Below are 27,823 nucleotides of genomic sequence, written 5' to 3'. Positions count from 1 at the left end.
GTGCTAGGCATTTCCAGAAAAAGCCATAATATCTTTGAAACTGAACATTATTATTGAAAATATTGTATTAAAGCTCTGATGTGTACCTGCTAGAATTATAGTGGATGGACTTCACTTTGAGAGATTAGTATATAAAACAACAAATGCAGAACCACCAGTTGTCTATCTTTCATATTTCTTGGCATTTGTACAGGCTGCCTTGCACTGTAATCTACCAAGTCATGTTCTTAAGCGTACACACTGGTCCTCCATATGAGCATGTAGAAATCTGAGTCTCTGCTTAAACGGAGCACCCCTCTTACAGTGTATGAGTAATGTAGGTTCATGCCGTGCATAGCATCACTTGCCCTGTCAATTTCATTTCAAAACAAGAGGTTGAAAAATGTTTATATTAAACCAGTGGGAACAGTAGCCGATGTACGCAATCAGTTTCAAGTCTCTACCCAGAGAAACCTCAGTTGTCACCTTCCTCTCCAACCTCAATCTACCTTCTTGACCATCATCCACTCTCTAGCACCCTTAAAATCACTAGGGAAAAACAAATCTCGTCTTAGCTGGTTCAAGTTAGCCTCTTAATAAGTCCACACCCAGAAACTACAATTTAACCTGTGTAAGGAGCACTGACGCAAAAACCCTACAATTCAAAATAGGTCGATCCTATTTCAAAACCATCTTCAATGCCAAATGACCTAATTTCTCACACAGGCAAATCCATCAATAATCCAAAATAACTATTTAACATCATCAACAAATTGTTCTCTCCGGAGTCATCTCTGTCTCCTATTCCTCTTTTCCAGGAGAAGTGCATAACCTGAACGTTCTTCTGTACCAAAGTCTCCAACACAGTCAACATCCTCAGGTATAATAGACTTTCCTTAATCAATACAGCTGCTCCACTCCCAACACCCCTATTACTTTTACCTCCAAGTAGTCTTTCCTGATAAAATTCTACCTCTGATTAAAAGCATCAAGCCTGCTAAAGATTCTGATGACATCTGTCTTGCAGCTCTGGCTGCAGATTGCACAGGCACTCTTGTAGACCCAGAGATCCATTTCACCACTATCTTTCTGGCGGATTCCAACAAGACTTGAAATAAAAGCTCCTCATTACACCCTACATAAGCTAAACCTTGACCCCTCTTTTTCTCTCCAACTATCGCCCTATAGCTGGCTTCCCTTGGATTGCAGACATATGCTAACAAGTGGCCACCCAACATCTCCAGCCTAACATCAAAAAGCAACTCTGTACTTCACTTGTACAATCTGGCTTCATATTAAAGAATGGTGCTAAATCTGCTCTTGGCCATGTCTGGGTTGACATTCTTTTCTCTGGACTTCTCATCCTCCTAGACATGTCGGCTGCCTTTGATACAATCCACCATCCCCATCTCCAAAGATGGCTAGAGATGGTTGCAGCATAGACTGGTAGGCAACCCTCTTTGCCATTCAAACAGCCAAACCAAAACTCAAAATGGGTGCCAACCCTCTTGGGCTTTTAGTACTCCTCCAACCGAGGTGCTTCTGTTAGGGTGATTTATCATGTTTATACTTCATCCCTTCCTCTAGTGAGTCCCCTAGCACGTTTTGCTAGACTTCTGGGCCTTTGTCTAAAATCCTGAATGATTGGGGGCTTTTTCCACTCATTCGTTCTCTAGGCTCTGTCTTTGGAACTCTGTATTTTTACCTGTAGTCTATTTTACTCCATAACACTTAAAGGCATCTGCATTTTACTATTGCAGCACAGCGATTCTTAGGATTGAGAGATACTTAGTATCTCTCCTAACCCCTTATAGTCTGAGAGATTGGCACACACCACCTTATTTGGAGTGCCAAAGGGATACCTTCTATCGCCCTTCTTTCTGCTCCTGTGACTTTTTAGTCACATAGACAATCTCCTAGTTATGGCTTGTGGCAGTGGACTTGTTCTACCAACTATTGTGTGATTTTTCTACAGCAGTCTATGCCCATAGCCTTGGTAGTGCACAATAGGCGCACCCAAATACCGTGGTTGTTCTTTGTTAACCCTTCTACCATTCTGGGAGGGGGAGGCCTGTGTGTGTGTTTCGCCTTTAATGGGAACCCTTGGGTGTCCATGCCTAGGCTCTGAGGCAGGCAGGAAGTGGAGGAGGAGTTTTCCACACCCCTGTCCTTTGCCTGCCAGAGTGCCTGAATGGGACGGGCTCCCACTGGGGTCTGGCTGTCCTGATTGGACAGCCAAACGCTCCTTTCTGTAAGCTGCTGTGGAAGATTGCACAGGAGTTGAATGCTGGAACTGTATAAAAGATGAGGCTCCTGGAGTGAAAAACAAGTCGACCACTGGAAGCTCAAGTTTCCGAAGAAGACTTCCAGAGTCGCCTGCAGACCCTTTGCAACACCGTGAAGCGACCACCGCTGTCCTGACCCCGTTTTCTGTGCGACAGAGGAACTCCCAAAAGTATGACTCCTTCCCTTTGTCTGGTGGGAACAACCAGTCCCAAGCCGAAGTTTGTTTTGAGCCATGTCCCGAGGTCCTGTGAGTTTCCAGAGCTGCGGAATCCCAATACCAGGAGACCTGCTGCCCATTTCGAGTGCATCATTGTGAAAAGGACAAATTCATCCTTCGCTGAGCCCTCAAGGACACTCCAGAGACCCAATCCAACTCATCCAGACCCCCTCATCAGAGTGTGGGACTGCAGGAACTGAAGAAGATTGAGCGGGCGGATCGTGTCCTTTGTTGGTCCTGCAGAAAAGGCGCCAAAACCACAGAGTGACCAGAGGAGTTGCTGAAAGGCATGCCAGAGGTCCTGCGAGGAGACGGCTGCTGAGAGATCCCGTCCATTTTCCTGCCTTTCATCATCAGACCAAGGAATCCAGAGGTCAGGTCCACAGCTGCAACTTTGTGGAGCATTCACCACAAACGTTTTCTTCAAACCTAAGATACTGTGGGAGGGAAAAGGTATTGCTTACCTTATTCCAGAAAGTCACTCCAGAGTGTTGGAGTGCACATAGGTGTCCAAGGCAACCCCCTCTTACCTCTGACTGAATCCGCTGCTTGTGTCCCTTTAGCAAGTCCTTTAACAGGGTCTCCATTGTTGGTTAACCCTTTTTGTATCTTCCTTCCTAGAGTCTAGAAAGTATCCACAGGAACCTTTTACTTCTGCTGCTTTTCAAGACTTTCCGAACTGCCTTTTAGCTAGGGTTGCGTTTGGAACTTTAAAAGACTGGCTGTGCAGGAAAACTGCCTCTAGAACTATGCCAGGATAACACTAACCAACTGTTTTCCTTCCCAAAAATCACTATCTTGTATGTGTAGGCTGACTAAATGCAATTACCGTATTACTTTGTGGGTGAGCCTTATTACTGATAGTGCCGTAGACCTGTCAAGCTCCTGTAGCAATTGTGCGCGTTCACCATCTACCAACTAAGTGGCCTTTTGAAATGATTGTAAAGTATACCTTTTTGTGTTGGTTTATTGTGCTAAGTATTTAACAGTAACTCTTGTGTAAATATAACCTATATTTTAATATAAATGTATGTGAGGTTTCTTTGATGTGCATCACTAACTAGGCTCAGTGTACTTACCTACAGCTCACATCTTGAGATCTCTCTCTGAGAGAGAGAGAGAGAGAGAGAGAGAGAGAGAGAGAGATTTTTGATTATGGAGTTTTAGATAACTCCATAGGCATCAACTTTTCATGTGTGTTACACAGCACCCTCAGGTTTAAATATCTTCTCTGGGATAAACTACTGTTTCCCAGAGAATGTGAAGTGAAATTGACTTTACTAGTCTTTCCAAATTCCTAGACCCAGCACACACCATTTTACAATGGAGTGCTGGAGGGGTTACATAATATCCCCTGTGTCTAAATACTCAAGTAGCACTCAAATGCTACCCTTTCCTACTGAAAAGGCTGGTGGCAGTGGTTTTACAACGAACTGCCATGATTTTTTCCCGACGCGAACACCGGTAGCTAAAAATCACAGGAGCCATGTTTTTAAGCCCCTTTGTTTACACAGGTCCCGGTCTTCTTTCCTTCTAGAGTTTGTCTCTGCACGCCAAACCAGGTTTGGTCCCTTTGTTCGTGTGCCTTTGGCGAGCTTCAGGACTGAAGATCGCCTCTGTCGTTTGAGTGTCTGGAGTGGGCAGGAAGTGAGGGAGGTGCCCGAAACTCCCTGTTCTTAGTCTCCTAGGAGACCCAAATGCACTCTGGCATGATTGGCTGGCTGACTGTCCGGCAAGGACAGCCACCCTATTGGGTGAGCGACAGCTAGGCTGGAATGAAAGGAAGAGAACTGTTTAAAAGGCAAGTCTGTTGGACTGGAAAGCAGAGTCGGCCACTGGAACGAAAGAACCGAAGAAGAGCTGGAAGAGGACGGCTGCTGCAACTCCTGGACCGTTGGTTTGCTCGGTGAAGCCCTGCTGCAGGTCCGAATTTCCAGGTTCATCTCAACAGAGAAGCCCCTTCAAGGACAACTTCTCCCTTTTGAGTTGGTATGACCAATCAACTCGTAAGCCACATGGATACCATTCTCAAGGCTGGTTAGGATTAACCAGGGAGAGGGACACCAGCTTGTGTGCTTGAATCTACAGCTACTGGAACTGAAGTGACTCCTTTTTGTTTGCGTTTTCCAATAATCCCGTGCAGTGCAGGAGTCCCCCGACGTCCTCCCTCTTTACCCCATGACTGAGGCTCAGGAACAGTGCGATCTGCAGGAACTGCCAGCAACCAACGATTTCAGCAGCATTTGTTTCTTCATACTAAGGTACTGTGCCAACCCGATTGAGAGAACGCCACTCTCGCGGTGAAATTTCATGAAACTTTCCCAACTTGCAGGCCTAACCAGCTTGTGATTCTTTTTCACCTAAACTACTTCTGAGAACTTTTGCAAAGAATTTACTGTTTGATACCAGAACTGCTCTTTCCTATCCAGAACACAAGCCCATTGACTTTGGCCTAGGCCTATTGACTTGAGTTGAACTCTTCTGGTGAAAATATTTGCACTGTCTAACAAGTATATGTGATCTATTCTACTTACCTTATGCCTTTTTGCTCTCTTCTAAGTAACTAAACTGCCATTTGGCTCCTATTTCAGGTGAGCTCAAACTGTCTCAAAATCTTAAGAGTTTTGTATTGAAGTGTATTGGTATATAATATTAAGTTGCATCCTTCTAGTGAAATGTTTTCTAAATGATTGTTTAATAAAGTAATAAGTGTTTTACCAAGTAACCTTGAGTATAAATGTCTACTTGAACCACTGTGATTGAAAGTCCTCTGTGTAATGACTTGTACTGCTCACATTCACTCTTGATTTAAGCGTGGCTGCTCGGCTCGCTACCAAAAACAGACTTATACCAAAGGTTGGTTTGGCTTACACCTTTAGTCCTAATTGTGTGTGGTGGTCCCACAGGGTACTGCATGCAATTCTGCCTAACATTCCCAGAGCAGTAAAGTGAAAGTGACTTTACTTACATTTATAACTTTCCAGACCCAGCACTCACTATTTTACAATACGGTGCTGGTGGGGTTACTTAGTATCCCCTTTGTCTAGCTTCTCATGTAACATTTTTATGTTACCCTTTCCTCGATTAATGGCTGGAGGCAGTGGTTTACTTTTAACTACTGTGGTGGGCATTTGCCGCGGGCTACGTTCGCAGCTGCAGTAAAGCACCCAAGGGTGCCATTTTTGTCAAAATGTCCCGGTGTTCTTTTTTCGCCATTTGTTTGTGGAAAGGTCCTTCTTGAGATTTACTGTGTGCGCAAAACCAGGTTTGGACCCGTTGTTCGCTTTGCCTTTGGCGGGATTCACGAGTGAAGCCCGCCTCTGGCAACAGGGTGGCTGGCGGGGGCAGGATGTGAGGGAGGTGCCCGAAACACCCTGTGCTTATTCTCCTTGGAGACCCAAATGCACTCTGTAGTGATTGGCCGGCTGACTGTCCGGCAAGGACAGCCACCCTGCTGGGTGACTGACAGCTAGGCTGGAATGAATGGGCGAGAACTGAATAAAAGGCGATACTTTTTGCTTGGAAGGCAGAGTCGACCACTGGATGAAGGAACTGAAGAAGAACTTGAAGAGGATGTCTGCTGCAACTCCTGGACTGTTGGTTTGCCCGGGGAAGCCCTGCTGCTGTGCTGAAACTCCACATTCGTATCAACAAAGAAGCCCTTGCAAGGACGACTTCTCCCCTTGAGTTGGTGGGAGCAATCAACTCCAAAGTAAGCCACCTGGACATTCTCTCGGAGCTGGTTGATTTTCCACAGAATTGCTGCTGGAACCCGAAACGCCAGGGAGAGAAACACCAGATTGTGTGCGTTGCTTTTAAGCTGGCCAAGAGCTCCAGGATGATCCTCCGGACTCCCAGGAAGCAGGACTGACCGAGTCTGAGCCCCCTCAACAGAGTACGGGACCCCAGATGCAAGGAAAGCCCATCTCAACAGCCAGGTACCGTGGTGTTGCTATTTGCGGTAGACACAAGGAGCTGAAACTCCGAACAGCCACTTGTTTGAAGATTGCCGGTTGCGAGCGGTGACCATCCCATCCCATTGCAGTGCAGGAGTCCCCAGAAGTCCTCCCTCTTGTCCCCACGATTGAGGCCCAGGAACAGTGAGATCTGCAGAGCTGCTCAAGAACAGAAGTCATCTGCTGCACGTTTTCTTCAATACAAAGGTACTGTAAAAGTCTGAGAGAACTTGCCTCTTGCTGTAGAGTTGCTTGCATCTTCTACTACTCCCAAGTCTAAACAGCTTGTGGCCGTACATTGATTCTTCTTTTTCTTCAAAGATTTTTAAAATATTGCGCAAAGACTTTTCTTACTTACCTGCAAAGAAGTGCTTCAGCTCATATAGACTTTTGCCCATTGACTTTGGCTTAGCCTGTTCCACTGAATGACTCTTACTGGGGGATCTGAAAGTATTTGCCTTCTTAAGAATATTTGTGGTCTCTTGTATGTTCTAATAACCTTTTCTTTTGACTTTCTCCTAAATGATTCTAAATACTAACTACAGTGATATATTAATGTCCCCAGCACCCTAGCTATTGAAGTCACCTCAGGGTGTAGGTTGTGTCTGTGGGTCATCCCAAAAGGGTACTCCCTGATTTAGAGATATTAAGAGAGTGTATTTTGTGAATTATATTTGAGTATTGATGTTATATTGCTCCCATCTGAAGAAGGCTTACCCTAACTGACTGATGAATACATTAATAATTGTTTATTCAAGAAACCTTGTGTTTAAGTGTTTATTTGAATACTTGTCACTGTGAATCTCTGTGTAACTCCCCTACAGCTCACATTGACCCCTCTTGAGATAAGCCTGGCTGATCAACATGCTACCAACCTGTGTAGTACAGATGTATACCAAAGGTTGGGTTCCTATTGCCAGGAGCTCAGGGTTGTTGTGGTGCACCGAAAGGGTACTGCATACAATCTTGCCTAACAGGCCTACCTTATTCCTCCTACCCCTCCTTAATTTTCGTGCTTCTATCTATTTAAGCTCATTAATGCTGTTAGCTGATATGGTTGTAGTCTCACCAAATCACTGACTTGGACAGGGACCCTGATTGGACAACTACTGGCTGTTTGAAAGGTGCAGATCCATTGGTGGGCTAGAATTTGCTTCCAGGCTGGATTTTGGATAAGAGGACTCCTGTAACCATTTCTTCAGATCAGAGTTGGAGCCAAGAATCCCTCATAGACAAACAGTTGATTGAGGATTCGAAGAAGATCCCTGAAGATGCCTGGCTGCATCTGGCCCGGTGAAGCCCTGTTGGACTACCTGATTAATAAAAAGGCACGCAGGGCAGAGCGAACCCAGGAGGCGTTAATGTGTCAGTCTGTCTGGCAGTCCTATTAATCTGGTGCTTGTCATAAACATGGAGACAGCTACTGAAATCAATCGCTTGTGACCTTATTGATTGGGACACTTGGGAATAATGAGACTGCGCTGGTGGCAGGGTAATAATCGGTGCTTTAAATGGGGTGTGGGGTGGAAGAAGTGCAGGTACTCGCCAAGCTACTAAGCCTGACTTTCAGCGCATCGCTTTTTTGTGCAGCACCTTGGGCGCAGGTCTCTTTTAGGCGCACCCTGTTGTTTGCATGCAATGCCCAGTGAGATTAAATTATGTGCCATAGATCACTTTGGCAAAGCAGTGTATTGGGGACCCTTTCACAGAAACTTGCAGTTTGTAATGCATTGTGTTAAGGAAGTTTGAATATCCACATCAAATGACTTTCTTTTTTGCGTATCAAACTAGCAGATATCCTAGCTGTAAACTAAGCTTTAGAAGGGGAGTTTCATTATTTCTTGCTTTCATTGCCTAATAAGAAATTCGGTAGGGAACTGGGCCTGTGTGCGAGTTGTCAGTCGAAAATGTTCCATCACAACTCCAATTACTTAAACATTTACATACTAGCATAGGCACTGCTAATAAAAAAACAAACAACTTAAAAAGTAATTTCCCAATATTTGCCAAATCCCTGCTCCATCATGTAAAGGATGACGCCCGCTTAGCGATATAGTGTGCTGAGAACACAGTAGCTGCATGTTTGTCTCTCCTTGTGTTCAATTAATAAACAAAGGGCACCTGGTTAATGTCTTGCTCTACCCAGGGAGGAACACTTATATCAGACACAATTGAGCAAGGACATATAAAACCCCAGATCAAAAAAAAAGCACTGACTCCTGACTGTCGGTGAACACAACAAAGTGAAAAATCTGACTGCTACTTTTAATCCAAATTCAAACACATAAGTAGCCAGTATTACATACAAATAATAAAGGTCAGCATCGGATCAAAAATACAAAGAACATGTAGACGTAGTATACAGATAGACCCAAGCGTACATTTTTGGGTTAACAATTCAGCAATTACATTTCATATGTACCATTATTTAAGAGTAACATAAATGATGAAGTAATTGTGGTACATGGTGTATAAGTGTGTGGAAATGACAATCATGGTGAATACATGAAGAATTGGGTCAACACAACTGTGTTTCGGCCTCAGAGCTATCCTTGGGTAGCTGTAATTGGGTCAGCCTTCATCAGGAAAGAGACGAATATACATGTGAGATCCTATGTGATCGTAGTCAGGTGCACAGAGGCACGGAATCTGAGAGTCCACGTCTTCAGATACGAGTGGAAAAACAATTCCGAATAATGTCCAGTCAATATTACGCCTGTGTGATGTAAGATTTACTCAGCCATCATGAGATATTTTGCCGAAAAAAGCTCACAATCTGAGAGTAAGGTCTTCAGTATGTGGTAGAAAATAATTCCAACATTTCCAACATGTGTTCAGTCAGGTTGAAGCCTGTGTTCTGGATTGGTGTGGGTATCACGGGATGATTTAATTGCACAATCCACAGTGGGACTGATGCGGCTTGCAGGGAGTCCTGCAGTCAGGCAGGGACGGAAAAGAACGGCCTCACACCTTCGGAAACACTGAGCTGGGTCCTGCAGGGTAGGCCCTGAAGGAGACATTATGGGGACTATGGGTGGTGGAGACAGAACAGAAATGGGGGTTTTGCGTAGGTCGCCATTTGGGAGGAACTCCTGTCCTGTCAGAGAAGAGAGTAACAGCAGATGCTAAAGTGCTGTGGGTGGAGGTGAGTCTGGGTTGCAGAGGGGTGCCTTAGGAGCTGCCAACCTAATGAGGCCTTGCAGTTTTATGTTTCCCATTACAATTGAAGCAGTTAACAAGTTCAGTTTACAAAGCGATGAACACTAAAAACAGAGGACTGTAAGATCATCTCTCATCTACAATGTAGTGGCCCAGTAAATTCAGAGCTGTGTGCAAGATAATAGAAGATGCTATGCTAATACAAATCAAGCATCAGAAAGCAAAAAGAGTGACAGGCAGACTGTCGGCGCCAGCTACTGCAATTGACAATAATTGCTTCTGCAATCTGTGGGAGAACACAGCCAGAAGCCTGATCTAGTGGCACAAACAATGCAATCTCCCCAGATTCTGCTGCAGAGACACCCCCTCTATAAACCTCACATAGCAACCAACACGTGTCCGGGATAATGGCGTCTCTAGGAGGGAATTAAGAAAAATGCATCAGAACACCATGGGTGTGCCAAGAACAATGCAGGCATGCAATGAGGTCCATCCAAAAAGAGGCGAAATCCAGAAGCCAAGATAAAAGACGACCCCATTGCACCACGAGGCTGCCAAATGGCACTACATAAAAACCACGCATTGTCAGAGGAGCTAATCACCCTAGCTATAAACATGGGATGCATTTGATCCAATAGGTTTGAATATTTTAATCCCATAGAGGTAATGCTTACGACCATAATGTCACCATACGTTCCTTCTGAGAGTTGGGTGCTGACGGCATGAAATAAATGTCCCCATAGAAGCCATGCACTTGTGGACTGAAACTGCCATGTGTGAAGTCTGCACTGCACAGTGTGGGTGAAGTCTGCTGCTGTTTAAAATTCTGGTGTCACATGGACAAACTACTGAGCACTAGCGAGCCAAACCCCTGAAGAATCAGGTTCAAGTCTTATGATAATATGAAGGCCTTCTGAGCCCACAATAGCCGAACCAGTCCTATTTCCAGGAAGGGTGTACCGAACTTTGGCTTTGAGTAAGTCTTCGGCTAATCTAATGCCAAATTGCTGGTTTTCAGCTGAAATTCGGCTGAATACTTACTTGAAGCCGAATTTTGGTACACCCCTAGTCTCAATGCCTTCTCAAGGGTCCAGTCATCTTGAGCCTTCGGAAGTGACCCGGGACCACCCAGTAAACTGACCAGCTCTCTCGTGGGCAACCTCGTCAGAAGCATTGCCGTTCCACGATTGCACCCTGAACTTTGGTAATCCCCAGCTTGTGGTGCTAGTCGCCTTCACTCCAAATTTCAGAATTCCAACCTGGAGGAATCCTGTCCTAGAAAAACTTCTTCAACCGTGACTAGAAGGATGCCTGCCGTCGTCTGTATGCAGTGGCCATCACTGGAACTCGCCTTCCCCATCCCGTGAAGTGTCCTGAAGAGGCCTGCATCAGTGAATTTTGCATATCTTCATCATCAGGGTTGCATCTTGCATCTCGACCCAACATTAAGAATCCTTGCACTTGCACCCCTCACTTGAAACAATGTTGAGAAATCCAACCTCCCGCGACCCACAGTCGACCCATAAAGTGATCTGGGAAAATCAGTCGGGGAGGTAAGTAAACTCAAAGCATCTGTTCCCACCTGTCCTCCCCCTGTCTTCCATAAGAAAACATTGGTCCTTTTGCTTCCTAAACCTTCCGTTTGACTGCCTTTTGGTCCTCAAAACTGGGTAGTATTTTCTGAAAGATAAGAACACAATTCCTTACCTTAGTAACCTTGTTGAATATCTCCTTTGAACTATAACCAACACAAGTAAATTACAACATACCTTCACAGATTCCATTCAGGGGTGTGACTTCTGTGACTTTTTGGGCACAAGGCCCCATTCTTCCTAGGGATTGGACTGCTTAAGTTGGGGGAATTCACTTGTGATCTGTTCCATCATTCACTGCATTTTTATTTAATGAATGTATTGTGATGAATATTTCAATATCCTCAACACTTTCCCTGCAGGAGCTTCCTCCTATGTGGCCACGGTTCAGCAGCCTCTACCTGCTCCTGACCCTGTGGACGGCTATATGTGGCAGGACCACCTGGCGGGAGGTAAACCTCGGGTAGATAATGTGACATCATTGGGGGAAACTACATAAACCCCCATCCCTTCTAAAGATGTTCCTTTAATCCCCCAGACTTTAATGGCATCTTGTCATGTCCCTTCCCAACCTCTTAGTAAAACTACTTTTGCTTCCCCCCCAAAATCCCAGTAAAGTCGAGGTACTAAACACTGGCACGAGGAAGAGACTATGAGTAGTAAAGACTACTCGCAATAAAGCTCAGCCTTTAATTCCTCAATGCCATACAAGAGGAAAATCCATGGTGACTGACATGAGGAAGAATAGAGGAGTAGTGATGATTACTGGGACCGAGTATCAAGTGCAACAGTCTAGTTGGTGGAGAAGAAATAGCCAAGCTAGGAAGATTAAATACAACCCAAACTCAGCTGAAGGAATGATTCAAGGCATTCGAGGGAAGGAGAAGGCGCGGAGAGAGCTGTAGACGCGGGTCTGCCTTCCGGTCAGATACTTTGCCACATAACATGAACCGCTGCAAGAACTGCGCACCAAAGAAGCAAGTACGCTGTCAAGAGTGCGCTTGTCTGGGTGCACACTGACCTAATTCAGCAGAGCCAATGAAGAAGAAAGCATGCCGAAGGCAGCTGGTAAGCGCAGCGAAAGTGAAAGGGTTACTGGGTTCACACCATACCAAAACCATTACTTCGAGGCGAACCAAAAAGAAAGTAACCAGAACCAAGAGAAGCCCAAATCTGTTCAAAAATGCAGTATAAATAAATGGGAAGGCGAATGGTGTAAAAAACAATACCGCTTCAGGAAAACTAAGCAAGAACGCAATTGGGAATCCATTAAACAGATCGAAGTGTTTGCCATGCAAATTGTAAATAAAACAATAAAGTCATACCTGAAGGGATAGGTAGTTGTGTAGCAAAGTGCTTGCAGTGGAGTATACAAGGTGAAGACAAGGTTGTATGAAATGGTGTATGAACTGTTAAAAGGAAAAACAATATATGAACTGTGAAGAGATGAGAGAAGAAGTTAAAGAAAAGTAATAACGTTTTGAAGTGGGAATTGTGAACTGTGAACGAAGTGATGAAAGGAAAGGAAAGTCCCTGATAAGAAAGGTGTCTTTGAAACTGGAAGCAAGCTACATGAACGCTCTGAAGGGAGAGAAAAGTCCTCTTGGAAACGTGTGGTTCCTTTTGAAATTCGATATTGAATGCAAAGAACCCAGGAAAGGAGGTTCTTTTTTAGAACTGAACTTTGTCCGTGAAGATAAGCTTTTGTTGTATTTTGTTTTGAACTTTGACCACTTTTGAATACTTTAAGAAGACATGGGATATTACACTTTGCACCTTATAGTTGTTTATAGTGTGAGGGCCAGAATAGGATTACGGACACAGGACCTACTTTATTTGGACATCTTGACATTGACAGACTCATTAGCTTTTGGTTGAGGTAGGGAAATTCCTCCTAGATTAGGGAGAGTGGGGCATTTTCCAAACCTTTTTCACTTAAATAAATGTTTGTAGCCACAAACATGTCTCTTCTGTGTCTCATTCCTGGCTCCTCACCGTATATTTGTTTATTGTTGACTATTGGGCGATCTCAACTGCTAGTTTCATTTTTCATTGTGTGTAGAAGGCCTAGAATAAATATTGTATTCTTGTACATTCCTTTCTACATTGATTTTATGTATATTATATTTGAGGGCACCTGACCTCATTCACTCTTGTGGGAATAGCCTTGACTGCTCTCCACTTACCTTGATTGAACAGTTCCCTGTTCTCTGTAACTAGGGTGGCCACCTAAATCTGTCCACTAGGCCAGATTCTAGAAATCCATTTTAACAGATATGCGTGTGGTTCAGTGCCACTAGGGGCAAAAGCATTCAAATGCTTTGAGGTCCACACTATTCCTCATAAGTTTTATATCTGTGTGTAAGCAGGTCAGTAGCGTTTTTATATACAAACAGAAAAGCTGTTAAGCCTTAGTGGTGGTTGTTTACATTTGGCCTCACCAGAAGTGCAAACCGTATTACCCCATTGGTAGCCTAATTTTCCTTTTCGGTATCCTTCGGGGCATCAATGCACTTTCTTAAAATCCTGTTTCATCCTTTTTTATTTTCTGACATGTGGGCTCTTTGTGAGCCCATAAGGCAGCCTCTCTAATGGTTTAAACGGGGTTACACCAATGTAGGTCCCTGTGTTCTCCCGCTCACATCCTGTGGGGGTGGTATAGGCTGAATGGGGTGTCCAGTCAAATGGTCGAAAAAAAAGGTCGAATTTTTTATTTATTTATACATATATTTTTAGTTTTGGTTAAAAATATTTTTAATAAAGAAAACAGGGAGTTGGGGGGGAACCCCCCCCCCCCATAAAAAAAATATAAAAAAAAAAAATTGACCATTTTTTCGACCATTTGATTGTCGATCAAATGGCATTTGATTCTTTGGTTTTCGACCAAATGACTGGTAAGCGGCTGAATGGTAGTCCTATTGATTGTTATTGACCAGTATGGTTGTAAATCTGACCTTTTGCCCCAGGCCACTCTATTGATCAGTGGCCTAGCTTTTGGCCAGCCCCTTTTTTGGTGGACTTAAGGCCCTGCCTGCTTCCCTCTCATCTGTTTTGTTCTGCTATATGAAAGAAGTAGCTCTGCCGAGAGTTTTTCCTACCATATTTGCTGTTTATATCCATTTCTGGGTTTTCTGCCTCTAGAGGTCTAGTTCATGCGTCCTGAATGCTATAGCTGCATCCTCATATCTGCTGAGTTGAGCCTTCCATGCTGGAAATTTCTCTGGGCCATTTATTGACATCCGGCAGTTTACTGCCAGGATCTTCTCCTTGGATGTGGGTCACTGCTGTTGCCTAGAAGGGTGCTGGGACTTCAGCACTTCACCTTATCTGCTGCGTGGGATATATGAAGGTACCCCCAGCCGTTGTCCCTGCGCTGGGATAACATGCTGTTGTCCACCAGCTACCAGAAGCCATCTTATGGGTTCCACACCTTCTCCGAGTCTTCCTTGCAGGATTCTTGACTTCAGGCTTGAAGACCAGTATAGAAGAAGGTCAGTTTTTCCTTTTTTGGGTCATGAGGGTCGTCACTGGCTCAGGGTAAAAACCCAGGGGAGCTGGATCCTGTAAACTACACCTGGAAAGGAAGCCCTTTACTTATCATAATGTTTTGTGTTGCTGGAGTATTTTTTGCTGAAACTGCTGATGTGAATACATACCTCTGGGTCATCGGTTGGGTGATAATTAAAGATCCTCGCCATCAGGGGTGCCTCTATTCCGGGGTCAAAATTCTTTGGAGGAGAGTTTCAACCTAATTTCCCAATGACTTAAATTGGGGGTCCTCCTGCCTTGCTGCATTTTCGTCTGGAGCTTCTTTTCTGCAACCGACCTCTGGATCTGTTCTTTGGAGTCAAGTCTGGTTTGCTGTGTTTTTTTTGCAGCCAAATCTACAACTGTGGGGGAATAAAGACTAACCGCCTAAAAAAAAGCGTATGGGGATTTGATTTCTAGGGAACTTTCTTACTGGCATAGAAATCTCTTCGAGTGGCTATTTGGAACTTACCACCCCATGGACATTTTGCCTGTACCCATAAAGGGTTCGGTGAGATCTGGCCCAAGAATTAGAATTTTTGGACTTTCGTCAGATATTTTAATACATTTTTAAAGCTCTGCATTTCTGTAATGGTGACTGCATTATTACTCTGTAGCAAATTTTGGTGACTGTGGAAATATTTTCCCTGAAGGGTCATGCAAAGGTAATTGTTCCTAAAATGTTATCTTTAATTCTTTGAGGCCTTTGGCTAGAGTATTAAAACATTTCCTTCCATTGGTCACTATTTTTAACTAGTATTTCTCCATTTGTATTCTTTTTAATACTATGTTCTAGAGGGGCAAATTTAATGTGGGGGTCAGTGTTGCTCTAAAGGATTTTAGACTATTTTACTGACTGGTTGAAATATCGTCTCCCCTTTTCTTCTTATCCCCTACCTAGTGGGACGATACTGTATAGTGTGTGAAGTACCTTTTTGACCTGGTAGCATAATAAATGTACAAACTCATGCGTCCCGTCCCCTTTCCTCCATCCTTGTGGGCGTCCCCCAACATGGGGATGTTACTGGAACCTTTTGCAGCAAAAAAAGTAGCTTCCCCTTTAAATTTAGTTTAGCGCATGGGAATGCCCCTTAGTCCCTTTTTCAACACTGACGGTGTCGGTCCTGGCAGCCAGCCAGAGACTTTTTAGTTTTTTTGCTCGCTCCTGGATTGTTTTAGTCCATTTTATTTCACTTCCCTTAGATGCATCGCCTCCCCTGGTGCATGTCGACCGCAGGAGGCTTCATGAGGTGTGCCTCATGCGACAGTTCGTTCCCGCCCTCAGACCCCCATGCACCCTGTCTTGAGTGCTTGGGGCCCGACCATCGCTGGGAGTCAAGTTCGGCCTGCAGCTCTTTTTTCGGTCACAAGGTATTTAAGAATCGTTTGTCGTGGTGGAGGGATATCTTCCACACTTCTCTGCCCCATCTTAAGGACTGGGTCTCCAGGAACTCTCGTCAAGACAAGGTAGGCCCTCTGTTCAGCATGGATCCACAGCACAGCGACTCCTTCCCGGGGTTCCCATGTATCAGGGTTCGTAACTTTCAGGTTCTGGCAGGCCCAAGGCCTCTAAAGCTACCGGCTCCCAAGCTGAGGGGCCCGGCCGGCTCTTAAGGGCAGTCCCGGGGACAGACCAGAGGCCTTCCAGGCTACCGACTCCTAAACTGATGGCCTCAGGGGCCCCTACAATCAGGCTTGTCCTCTTCTTCTATCCCAGGTGGTAAGGGATTGTCGAGTGCCACCTCCAAGAGTTTGTCCTCCGCTAGATCAGCACAGCTACCGGCACAAGTGCCGAGTACTCCAGCCTACCGCAGCTCGCTCCGTGGTTGTGAATCGGGGCGTTACGACTACCGGCCGGCTGGCTGAGGGCTAAGCGACCTATCAATGGGATCTCTGAGGTCGACGCTTCTGCTTCTGGTGCAAGACCCGAGCTGTATACTCTTGTGTCTGAGGCCTCTCTTGGCTCAGGGCCTTCACGCCTTCCCACCCAGGGCATGGTGCAAGGTTGTCAGGCAGGTGGCCATATTGGATCCAGCTCAGGGCCCGCCACTGCTTTTGCCCATCGAATGGGTTTTACAGGATGATCCCAGCCCCCTGCCTGACAGCTGTAAGTTGCAGAGAATCCTACGGTGCAGGTTTTGGTCCCCTCAGGGATAGATCTACCCATCAAAGCCGTACAGCTACACGGACCAGGTGCCTCTGCGCTTTGACCAGGAGCAGAGGCCCAGTGCCTTGGAGGGCTGGGCCGCTAGGTATCCGACAGCTTGTGAGGACCTCTTCTTCGAGCTCTTCCTCCTCCTCATGCATTCCCCTCAGATGAAGGGGCTCCTGAAGGAGCTCATCCCTCAGGTGGCACTGCCTTGGCCCCCTCTTCCTGTGCTACCGGTCCCGGAACCCCTCCGGTTCAGGCCCCACCGGTTGTTCTGATGCCCCACCTCGTCCTGTACCACCAACTCCTCACCCTCAACAGCTGTTGCACCTGTCTACGGCTCGAGACCTGGGCTTGGCAGAGTTTTTGGGGGTCCCTTTTCCAGAGGAAGCACCCTAGGAATTGGGTGTGCTACCAGATGTCTTCGGCAAACACACCACAAGCGGGTCTGGCATTCCCCCCCCGCCCCCCCACCAGAAGGTTTTCTTGCAGGTGGCGCAGAAGGTCTGGGAGAAGCCCATGACCAATGCCCAGATGAACAAGAAGTTGTACAGCAGGTTTATGCTGACGGATGGGGAGCCTATCCTCCTGGTCTCCAACCCACAACCCCATTCCTCTGTGGTGGGTGCGTCCTTGTATTTTAAACCATCGTCTTCGGTGTCTTCCTCCACAGGAGTCGCCTCCCATTGCCTTTCCAAGGAAGACAGTCCTTGAGTATTTGGGAAAGCAGTGTTCGTCCATCTCAGGACTGCATCTGTGGCATGCCATCGCGGATGCCCTCTTGGCTGTGACTAACCAGAAGCTGTGGTGGGAGCTCAGGGAATTTCTGGCCGACCTCGCTTCGGACAAGCAAGCCTCCTTCAAGGCTGGTCTGGAGGATGCCCCGGCCATTGCACAGGACCTCGTGGAGTCTTCGGTCTCCCGGATCCTTGATCTGGCCTTTGAGGGAGTGGACCTTTTTCATTCGTCCACTGATGACGAATTGACTAAGAAGAAAACATCCACTCAAACTGCCAAGTCCTTTGCGATCCTGTCAAAACCAGATCAGAAATCCTTCCCTCAATCCCAGGGTGGGACCGCGTTCGAACCCTGCGCTTTCTCTAGCTTCAAGGGGTTCTGTGACCATGGTACGTCGATGCCTGACAGGTCGCTCAAGGACAACAGGAGGAAGCAGCAGAGGACGTTGCGTGGATTTTTCCGCTCCCCCTCCTCTGCCCCTGCCTCTGACGCCAAGAAGAAGTGACATCAAGATCGGGGAACACAGCTCACCTGTGGTTGGCCATTTGGCTCTGTTCCAGGACACCTGGAAGCGTCTTTCCAGCAACCCGTGGATCCTATCTGTAGTCTCCATGGGGTTCAGTCTTCCTCTTCATACACCTCTACCCCTCTTCGTCAGATCGGGTCCCTGGCTCTTTTACGGGATGTGCTTTCGCTCTTGGAGATGCAGGTGATAGAACCGGTCCCGGTTGTAAACAGGGTGTTGGGTTATTATTCCAGGATTTTTGCGGTACCAAAGAACAACCAGGCTGGCATGAGGGTAGTCCTGGATCTGTCATTTCTAAATCCATCTTTACCCCTGGAACACTTCAAGATGATTACTCCCGTGCACATAGCCGAGTCCCTGTGTGCAGGGGACTGGATGTGTTCCCTGGACCTCAAGGATGCATACCTGCATATACCCATATATCAACCGCATCAGAAGTTTCTGTGGTTCATGATTATGTACAAGGTGCTGCCCTTCAGCCTGAACTCGCCCCCTCGTGTCATCACGAACTTGATGAATGCAGTAGCAGACCTTCTCTGCTTCGAGGGCCATCATCTATACCCTTATCTGGAGGACTGGTTGGTGAGGGCAGAGTCGCCAGAAGGGGCGGTGCACTCCTGCCAGAGATTGGCTGATACCCAATTACCTGGGGTTTTCCCTCAACCAGAGGAAATAAGTTCTGCCCGTTTTAGGAACTGCTCTTTCTAGGGGTGTGTTGGAACACTACTGTTCAGTGGGTGTTACCCATGCCCGAAAGGCTTATGTCCCTACGCAAGGCAGTGGGACACTTTCTGGCCAACTTAACCACCTCGGCATGGTGGTTCCAGCACATTCTGGGCTTGATGGCTGCCTGCCTGCTCACTGTATAGTAAACTCTCCTCAAGATGAGGTGTCTCCTGCTCCACCTGGCGGTCATCTTTGCTGATGGCTGTTGGAGGACAATGTCTCAGTAGGGGCCCCCTTCACCCAACTGGAGCCTACCTTTGTGATGGACTCCTCACTGTCGGGTTGGTGGGCTACCCGATTAATGGGGCATGGCCCAGGTCGGAAGTCCTCCTACATATGAACTGCTTGAGCTCAGGGCAGTGGGTCTGACCATCAAGGTGTTTTTGCCCCTCATCAGGTACACGTTGGTTCTGGTCAGGACTGACAATTCTACTACAATGGATTACCTGAGCAAGCAAGGTGGCACCCCCCCCCCCCCTTCTCTATATGGATGCAGTTTCGATCTCTGGTCCCAGATTTGGATTTCGGCAGTCCACCTGCCAGGGTACAGCAATGCAGAAGCAGATTAGCTGAGTCGCTTGGGGTTCAACACCTACGAGTGGGAGTTGCACAATAACTTCTTGTTACCTCTGTTCCTGCGTTGGGGGTCCACAGACCTAGATTTGTTTGAATCTCCCCTGAATGCCAAGTGCCCCCAGTTTGTCTCATGGGCTGGTCGTGGTCAGGGGTCACTGGTCGACGCCTTCCAGATCTGTTGGCACAGCCGCAGGTGTTATGCCTTCCTGCCCACCCCTCTGCTCCAACGGACCCCCTGCAAGTTCCGGGCTTCAGTGGGTTGTAGCCTCATCCTGATTGCCCCCCGTGGGCCTTCGAGACCCTGATTTTCTGATCTGCTGCAGTTGTGCTTCCAGCGTCCCATCCACCTTCCGATCTCCAGCAAGGGGATTCCTGGCGCAGCATGGCACGGCAGTGGAACATCCACACCCTGACGGCCTGGTTCCTGATCAGCTGAGGCTTCAGCATGCTCAATTTTAAGATAACTGGGACATCATTCAGTAGGCCAGGAGGCCCTCAACTCGGTCCCAGTATAAGAGCAAATGGACTTGGTTCTGCATATGGGCTTGTGACAAGGGTCTAGACCCTGTCACCTGTCCTCTGGATGACGTACTGGCTTTTTCAGCACACCAGGCTCGTTCTAGGGTTCAGTTGGATACTTGCTGCACCTATTTGGCAGCCATCGGGGCTCACAAGAATTCCCCCGAGTATGTGTTTTCGGCAGCCAACCTGGTGGATAAGACCCACCTTATGGTGTTGTCTAAGCTTTTTCCTGCAGTGCATAGGCTGTACCCAGTCTGGAACCTCAATTTGGTTCTTGCAGCTTTGCAACGCAAGCCTTTCGAGCCGATGGCCTCTGTGGACATCTGTTCTATTCGTGGCTCTCACCTCTGCGCGCAGGGTTAGTGATTTTTGTGCGTGTCCTTCGCCATTTTTCATGGCGACAAGGTAATTTTGTTCTCTCACTCAAACTTCTTGCCCAAGGTGGTCCCTCTGTTCAATTTGAATAAATAGATCTGCCTGCTGCTGTTCTTCCTGAACCCACAGTTGGAGGCAGAGAGGGCCCTACATTCCTTGAACCTTAAGAGGGTTCTCACGTTTTATCTCTCTCGGATGAAATCCTTCAAGAAGTCCTAGGAATTGTTTGTGGAAGGCTTCCATCACCCATTGGATGATTCAGGCAGGTTCGGAGGTGTTCATGGCCATGGGCAAACCTGTTCCTGAGGGGATTCATGCCCATGCGGTCAGAGCTAAGACCACGGCCGTCGCGTTTCAGACATGCTTCTTGGGATGTCGTCAGAAAGTCTGTACTTGGGCTACTCCGTCGGCCTTGTTTGTTTGTTTATTTATTTGGTAATGCACACCGAATCCTTTAAGTACCTGGGCGCAGCTGATACAAGTATATTTAAAGCTTAGTTACAACAAAAACAATGAGTAGAACAAGGAAAGACAACCCCAGTTACCACTTGCGGGTTACAGTGATGCAGTGGTGCTATGGGTCTCGTAACACAGTCACAAAGTGCAGTGGGGTTTGATAACTCGGTTACAATAGAAACAGTAGTTACAGTAGAGCCATAGGCCCGCGTTACCGTAGAACAACACATTTACAATGAAAACAGAGATAAAACGGAGAATAACAGGGATCCAAGTCTGGGGAACGGTCAGGGCTGGGCTAGAGTCTGATGTTAGCGGTCATTTATTCGTAGCCAGTTTAGCATAATGCGTCTGAATTTTAGGTAGGGTTGTTCGGTTCTCAGGGATGGGGGGGAGTGCATTCCAAGATAGTGCAGCTTTGACTGGGAAGCTGGCGCCACCTGCTTTGGTGCGTTTAAATCTGGGAATCTCTAGAAGATGGGCATTAGCTGATCTAATTGGACGTGTTGAGGTTCTCCTGTTTATTTTTTCTGTGAGGTATGGGGGTGCTATGTTATTCAGAAACTTGAAGGTAAGTGATACTATTTTGAGAAGAATGCTATCTTTTATTTTTAACCAGTGGAAATCTCTTCGGAGTTTGAAAATGTGCTCTCTGTTGGGGATGTTCAGGGTTGCTCTTAGGGCGTTATTTTGTAACCTTTGAATTTTATCTAGGGTGTATTTATTGGCACCGAAGTACAGGGCATTGCAGTAGTCCAATTTGGACATTATTAGTGCGTTAGCGAGAGTGATGCAACTAGTTTCGGAGAGAAATGGTCTACAGGCTCTGATAAGTTTGCAGGTATAGGCAGTCGAGGAGGCTAGGGAATTGACTTGTTTCTTAAGTGTTAAGGTACAGTCAGGATAGAAACCTAATGTTTTTACTACAGGCATCACCTTGATTGTGTTACCATCAATGTTGAAGGAGGCGTAACTGGGGCTTAGTTTTTTTAGGTTCGCCTCTGAACCCAGGATCAGTATCTTTTATCGTCATTCAGGCAGAGGCCACGGGATGCCATCCATGCCTGAACGAGGAGGTATATTTTGTTTACCAAGGTCGTATCATCGACAGAGTTGCCTGAAAGGGGAATGAGGATCTGGGTGTCATCTGCATTTGTGTAGGTGACATCCAGTCTGTCCAATTTGTTAAAGAGGGGCTTGGTAAAGATGTTATACATAGTAGGTGAGACACAGGATCCCTGTGGCAAACCACAGGACGTTTGACTAGGGTCTGCAGAGGCTGAGGGGAAGAAGACTCTCATTGTGCGGTTTTCTAGGAAGGACGGGACCCAGGTTAAGGCATCACTTGAGAAGTGGGCAGTCGATTCAAGGTGTTTCCATAATACTGCATGATCCACCAGGTCGAAGGCAGCCGATGGGTCAAGGAGGAGTAGCATAGCTGTTTTCCCATTCTCCTTCAGCTCATCAATTTGGGTCTTGAGGTCTATTAATGCCGTTTCCGTCCCTTGTTGAGGACGAAAGCCGGACTGGCAGGATCCTAGTAATTGGTTTACCTCAAGGTAATCCTGAATTTGGAGGTAAGCTACTCTATAAATTATTTAAAGAAGGAAGAGGACTGTGGTGATGGGTCTGTAGTTGGTCGGGATAGAAGGGTCTAGTGTTTGCTTTAGCACTATTCACTAGACACCAGCTCCAGGTGCGATGCAGAGTTTGGCAGTTCTGAAGAACCTTTCACTTCATCCTAGATGTGAGGCAGCTTGTCATAGCTCCACCCTATGTTCTTCAGTGGAATTGCCCACAAGATTGGGGCAAAGGGGATGGGATGCATGAGTAATTAAAGTTACTCACTATAGGGACTAGAGTACTCGTAGTCCATTGTCCCCTTTCCTCCATATGTCCCACCTGCCTTCCCCTGCTAGTATGCCAATGGCTTATAGGTTATATGAGTAGCCAGGTATCTAAGCTCCAATGTGTTCAAAGGGGACTGAGGTGAGGTGCCAGACGGGCCTCAGCGGGGAGGCCGCGCCCCCACGCTATACTAAATTTAAAGGGGAAGCTAATTTTTTCACTGCCAAACGTTCCGGTATCGTCCCCATGTTGGGGGATTCTCACAACGATGGAGGAAAGGGGACTATGAACTAGGAGTACTCTAGTCACTACAGTAACTTTAATTTTCTAATGGTCTTTCCCACAGATTCCTCATCTTGGATATATCCATATCCTGCTTTGCAGTCTCAAATCCTTTGACAGCAGAGGCTGCTGTGCAGCATTGAGTCGATGTCCCTCGATGGTCACCATTCTCAAATTCAGATGTGACCTCGATGATAGGATAAATAGCACACACGCGCCTGTTTCCTCCGTTCAATTTCTCTGCATGCACAGCACCCTCTCGGAATGGTACAACTTCAGCAAATCTCTCTACTAATGTCTTTATCCTTTTTCACGATGCCTATGGTGAAAACAGGCTTCAACGAGATGTACAGATAGTGATTTGAAGATGCCGATCACTGATCCACACAGGATTTGTCTCTGGTGCCTCAGCGAAGAAGATGAAGTAATCAAGGCCTTGAAGGAGAGAAGATCAAAGATCACCCTAGGTTGTTCGATTTCCAAGTCTCTGTCTTCCACACCTCCGAAGAGAAAATCTTCCGAAGGCGGAAGCTCCACTGGAGACAAGTCTTCAGAAAGGCCCAACAAATGATCTTGACATTTCCAAACAGTCAAGATCCAGGAACGATTTCCGTCATTCTTCCTCTTCATCTTCACGGAAGAAGTCGAAGAAACGTTGCCATGATTCCTCATCCTCTATATCCTCGCCTGAGAACGACTTCAGCTCTCCAAAGAGGTGTTCCAGTGTAGGACATTTGCAATGCTGCAACTTGGTCCTCACTCCACACTTTTTCAAAGGATTACTGCTTGGACACTGTCGGGCCAGAACACTGGAGGTTCTGCACAATATCAATCAATCAGAAAATTATACAAAATCCACTTCTCCCAATTCCATCTACAAAACTGCTGTGGGAGCCTATGTAAGATAAGGTATCTGTGGGAGGACACAAACCATTAGAAGATCAAATTATTTGCCCCAGGCAATGTTCTTTCTTAGAGATGTTCCTCCCACAGATTCTTCATTGCCCTCCTAACCTGCTACTCTGACTGTGGGTGAATATTTTAACACTGCTGTCTTTCAACGCCCATGCAGGTTATTTAATCCTCAAGCTGGCTGTGCAGAACAAGCGAAAAAGTAGGAACTGAGGCAACAGGTGCAGTGCGTGAAATTTATACTATTTCATTTACTTATATACAGAAGGAATAATGGTCTTTTGATCACAAAATAATGTATAATAGATAGGAAATCAGATTTGACAGGAAGCAGTGAGCTTCTTACAATGGGGTGAGTTTGAGGGACATTCTGACTAGGTTATGGAGGGGAGTGAATGAACAGTCACCGGGGACAATGCATAATTGGGCATACATAGATTAAGGACTACCAACATTGTAAATGTTTAAGTGCAGGTAGGTGGTAGGGCGAGCTGTGCTCAGGATGTGACCATGATGAGAGACGTGCTAGAGAGAGGAAGTGAGAGGCAGGCTAGATTCGAAGAAAAATGTTATCTAGCAGGCAGATGAGAGGTGGGTTAGGAGGGCAACTCAGAGGCGAGGATGTAGTCAAATCTGTGTGTACTGGTTCTCGGATGTCCAGGGGAAAAGAATTCCATGCAAATGAGGCAAGAAAAGAGAGAGAGCGGAAGCAAGAGGAAGCACAGGGAGGGCGATGAGCCACAGGGTAGTCTAGGTGGCAAATCAGACATTTCAAAAAGGCTTGTAGAGTTGGATAGAGGAGGCTAGATACATTGGTGCCTTACCATGGATAGATTTGTGAACCGGGAGTAGACATTGAAATCTGGCCCTATTTTGCCTAGTCGGCCATCCAGCCTGATGAGAGGTACGCGGAAGTAGGTGTGAAGTGAGGGAGTTCAAAGACAGTACTGGTAGCAAAGGTAATGATCTTGTCGAGAGGAAAGAAAGCATAGGTGGGGAGACCAAAGAGGATGCTGGCACAGTAGTCCAGTTTGGAGAAGGCAAGAGTGTTTAAGAGATGCTTGGCGGTGTTTAAAGGAATGAGGTTTCTGATTTTCCTAATATTTAGAGGGTTGAGGCGAACTGTTATTGCAGTTTTGGAGTTGAAAGTAGAGATGGTGTGAGAAGGTTCTTGGATGACGTGGAGGTTTCTAGCTGAAGAAGAGTAGGGAGAGTGTCAGGTTGGAACTGGATAGGCAAAGGAAGAGGTGAGAGAGAGTTTTTGTCAGGGAAGAACACCGCTGTTTAGGTAGAGTTTAACATCAGAGAGCGCAAACCCATCCAATATTTAATGGCAGAGACAGTTGGACATTTTTGATAGAGATCAGAGGATAGTTCAGGAAATGAAAAGAGGATTTGGGTGTCCAGGAAGAGTTGGTACGAGAACCCAAAGAACGGAATTAGTGCCCCAATAGCAGTTGTGTAGATTATAAAGAGGAGCGGACCCAAAACAGTCACCAACAGTAAGAGGAGTGAGTTGAGAGGTGGTCTTCCTCCAGGAGACAGAGAATTGGCAATGTGCAATCCAGGCAAGTGTTCAATCACGAATCCGAAGCAGAAAGAGTGTATTAAGGAGATCAGAGTGATCGACAGTGTCAAAGGCAGTAGACGGATCAAGGAGAATTTATATACAAGTGAAGCAAGTGGTGAGGAAAGGTCAGAGGGTGGAAAGGAGATGGTGATGATGGAAACAATTGAGTGATCCGATATGGATGGTGTGACAGTAGTATTAGTGACTGAGAGCGGAATGTGATTCAAAGAGTTACCCCGTGTGGGTTGGTGGGTTTTAGGTAGGTAGGTTAGGGATAGAGTGGAGAGCGTGGTCACTAAGAAAAGACTGACGTTCAGATTTCTGAGAAGTGGTTGGAAAAGGAAGGTGAAAGTCACCTAAGGGAATGAGGTGATGTTTAGTGAAAGGAGAATCAAGGAGTGGTTCTTGGTCATCAAAGAAGGGTCCAGTGGGACCAAGAGGGTGATAGATGGAGATGATGTGAACCGAGTGAGGCAGAGCAATAGCAGAGATGGTAAATTCAAAAGATGTATGAGAGGACGTGGCGTTGGAGATTTGTGAGGCATTGAGGCCGGTAGAGAGTAGGCAGGGCTGGTCTTTGCGTCAGGCAGCCCAGGTGGCTGCCTGAAGTCAGTCAGCCTCTAAGGGGCGCTGCACCAGCAGTCCACAGTGCCAGTGCTAGAATACACATGTAACACGTTTGTTTCCTAACATTATAAAAATGAATGTGCCTGTTCATTTTTATAATGTTAGTAAACGAACGTGTTACACGTGTATTCTACCACTGGCACTGCTGCAGGCTATGGCCTAGGCCAGGGCAGTTTCTAGCCCATTTGGTGCCCAGGGCGAAACACTAGGAATGCGCCCCTCCCCCCGCATCCCATCCGCCACTCCCACCGCACCCCGCGCTCCACTCCCGCCGCGCACCCCTCCCACCGCACCCCGTGCACTACTCCCACTGCACCCTGCGCGTCATTCTCAAACTACACCGTTAAAGAACTCCTACCCAAAGTCAAACAGTCTGTCACACAAGGAATTAATTGCCATTTGCAACAGTGGGACACTTCTTCACTGGTGCCCAAGACAATTTTATGCCCCAGTCCCACTTAGGCTGCAGATAATGAGGACTGGGCACACCAACCAAGAGACCATGAATATGGCACAGGATGCTGAAGGGGGTTTGGAGGCAACCTAAGCCAAAAGGGGAATGAAAAGGAGACACCTGAACCCAATAAACAATCACTTTACCATTCTTTGAATGGGAATCAAGTGTATGCTTTGATACAGTAAAGACTTGACTGTTGTAAGGATACATGGACCAGGATTATTCATTTATTCATGCAATGTTTGTCGGGTACCTGCATATTTATTTATTTATGCAATGTGTGTCGGATACAGGTATCCGACAAACATTGCATAAATAAATAAATTATCCATCTCCATGTACCCGACAAACATTGCATAAATAAATAAATAAACCGGTTCGTAGCTTTAGCTCAAAAAAATATTTGCTCATTAACACTGCTCAAAACTATTATCCGCATAGTGAAGTAACTCATCACCAGTGCCATGGAAGTGGTTTAAAGTGTAATTGATATATAGTTTGGAAAAGAAGCGACATGAAAGAAATTGCGCTACTTTAAACTATTATTTTGGCCATTTTCTGGGCTTGCAGGGACGCAACATGGGCCCAAACGGGTCTCCGTTTGTACCGTGTCGGCGCCCACGGTGCGTCCCTGCAAGGCACGCCCACTCCCCACTGCACCTCCCCTCCCATCTTAATGCCACCACAAAACCATTTAGTGACTAATGGGCCACCATTACTGCCAGCATTGTGATGGAAGGGGCTGGTTTTAGCTGCAGGGGGACCTGAAGTGTTTTTATTGGTGTGCTTATACCTCCCACCCCAAGCGGCACGAAAGTGGTCAGAGGAAGCCTCTGACTTCTGTAATGTCACGCAGTACTTTATACTACGTGTCATTACAGTCGGAAGGGGCAGCGCCAGCACCTGACCTGCGGAACTTTCCCCATGTCAATGCCCCGCCCCACAAACTGGGGAATTCCATCCCCTCCAGAGGCTCCAGGGACCAAGGCAATTGCCCCCCCGGGGCTATTGCGCCCCGGGCAGTTGCCCGCCTTGCCCGGCCCAAGAAACGGGCCTGGCCTCGGCCCTCAGGCAGGGCAGGGCAATTGGCAAATAAATTAGCAACATTTGTTGCTTTATTACCTTCCCCCAGCCCCGGGTGGCGCTGGCGCTGCTGGCGCCAGACAGGCCCATGGGCGCACGTGCGGTGTGCCCTCCTCCAGGTTATGGGCACGCACTGACACTGAAATGTGGATAGATTGGGGCTGGATGGTGTTGTCGGCCCCGGCTATTACAGAAAAGAGGAGCGAGTGGGTAACTAAATACTGAATTTGTTCCCATCACAAGCACACACTGCCAACCA

General features: G+C 46.6%; 1 protein-coding gene across 5 annotated transcripts in view; it reads left to right on the top strand.

Annotated features, from left to right (window-relative positions):
• The window catches only part of SLC11A2 (solute carrier family 11 member 2), a 679,758-nt gene that overhangs the window by 366,769 nt on the left and 285,166 nt on the right, over window positions 1-27,823 (top strand). The gene's annotated exons all lie outside the window — the stretch shown is intronic.

The sequence above is a fragment of the Ambystoma mexicanum genome, chromosome 3q, assembly GCF_040938575.1.
Source record: "Ambystoma mexicanum isolate Mex_15411 chromosome 3q, UKY_AmexF1_1, whole genome shotgun sequence".
NCBI lineage: Eukaryota > Metazoa > Chordata > Amphibia > Caudata > Ambystomatidae > Ambystoma > Ambystoma mexicanum.
This window is presented reverse-complemented; position numbering and strand designations above follow the sequence as displayed.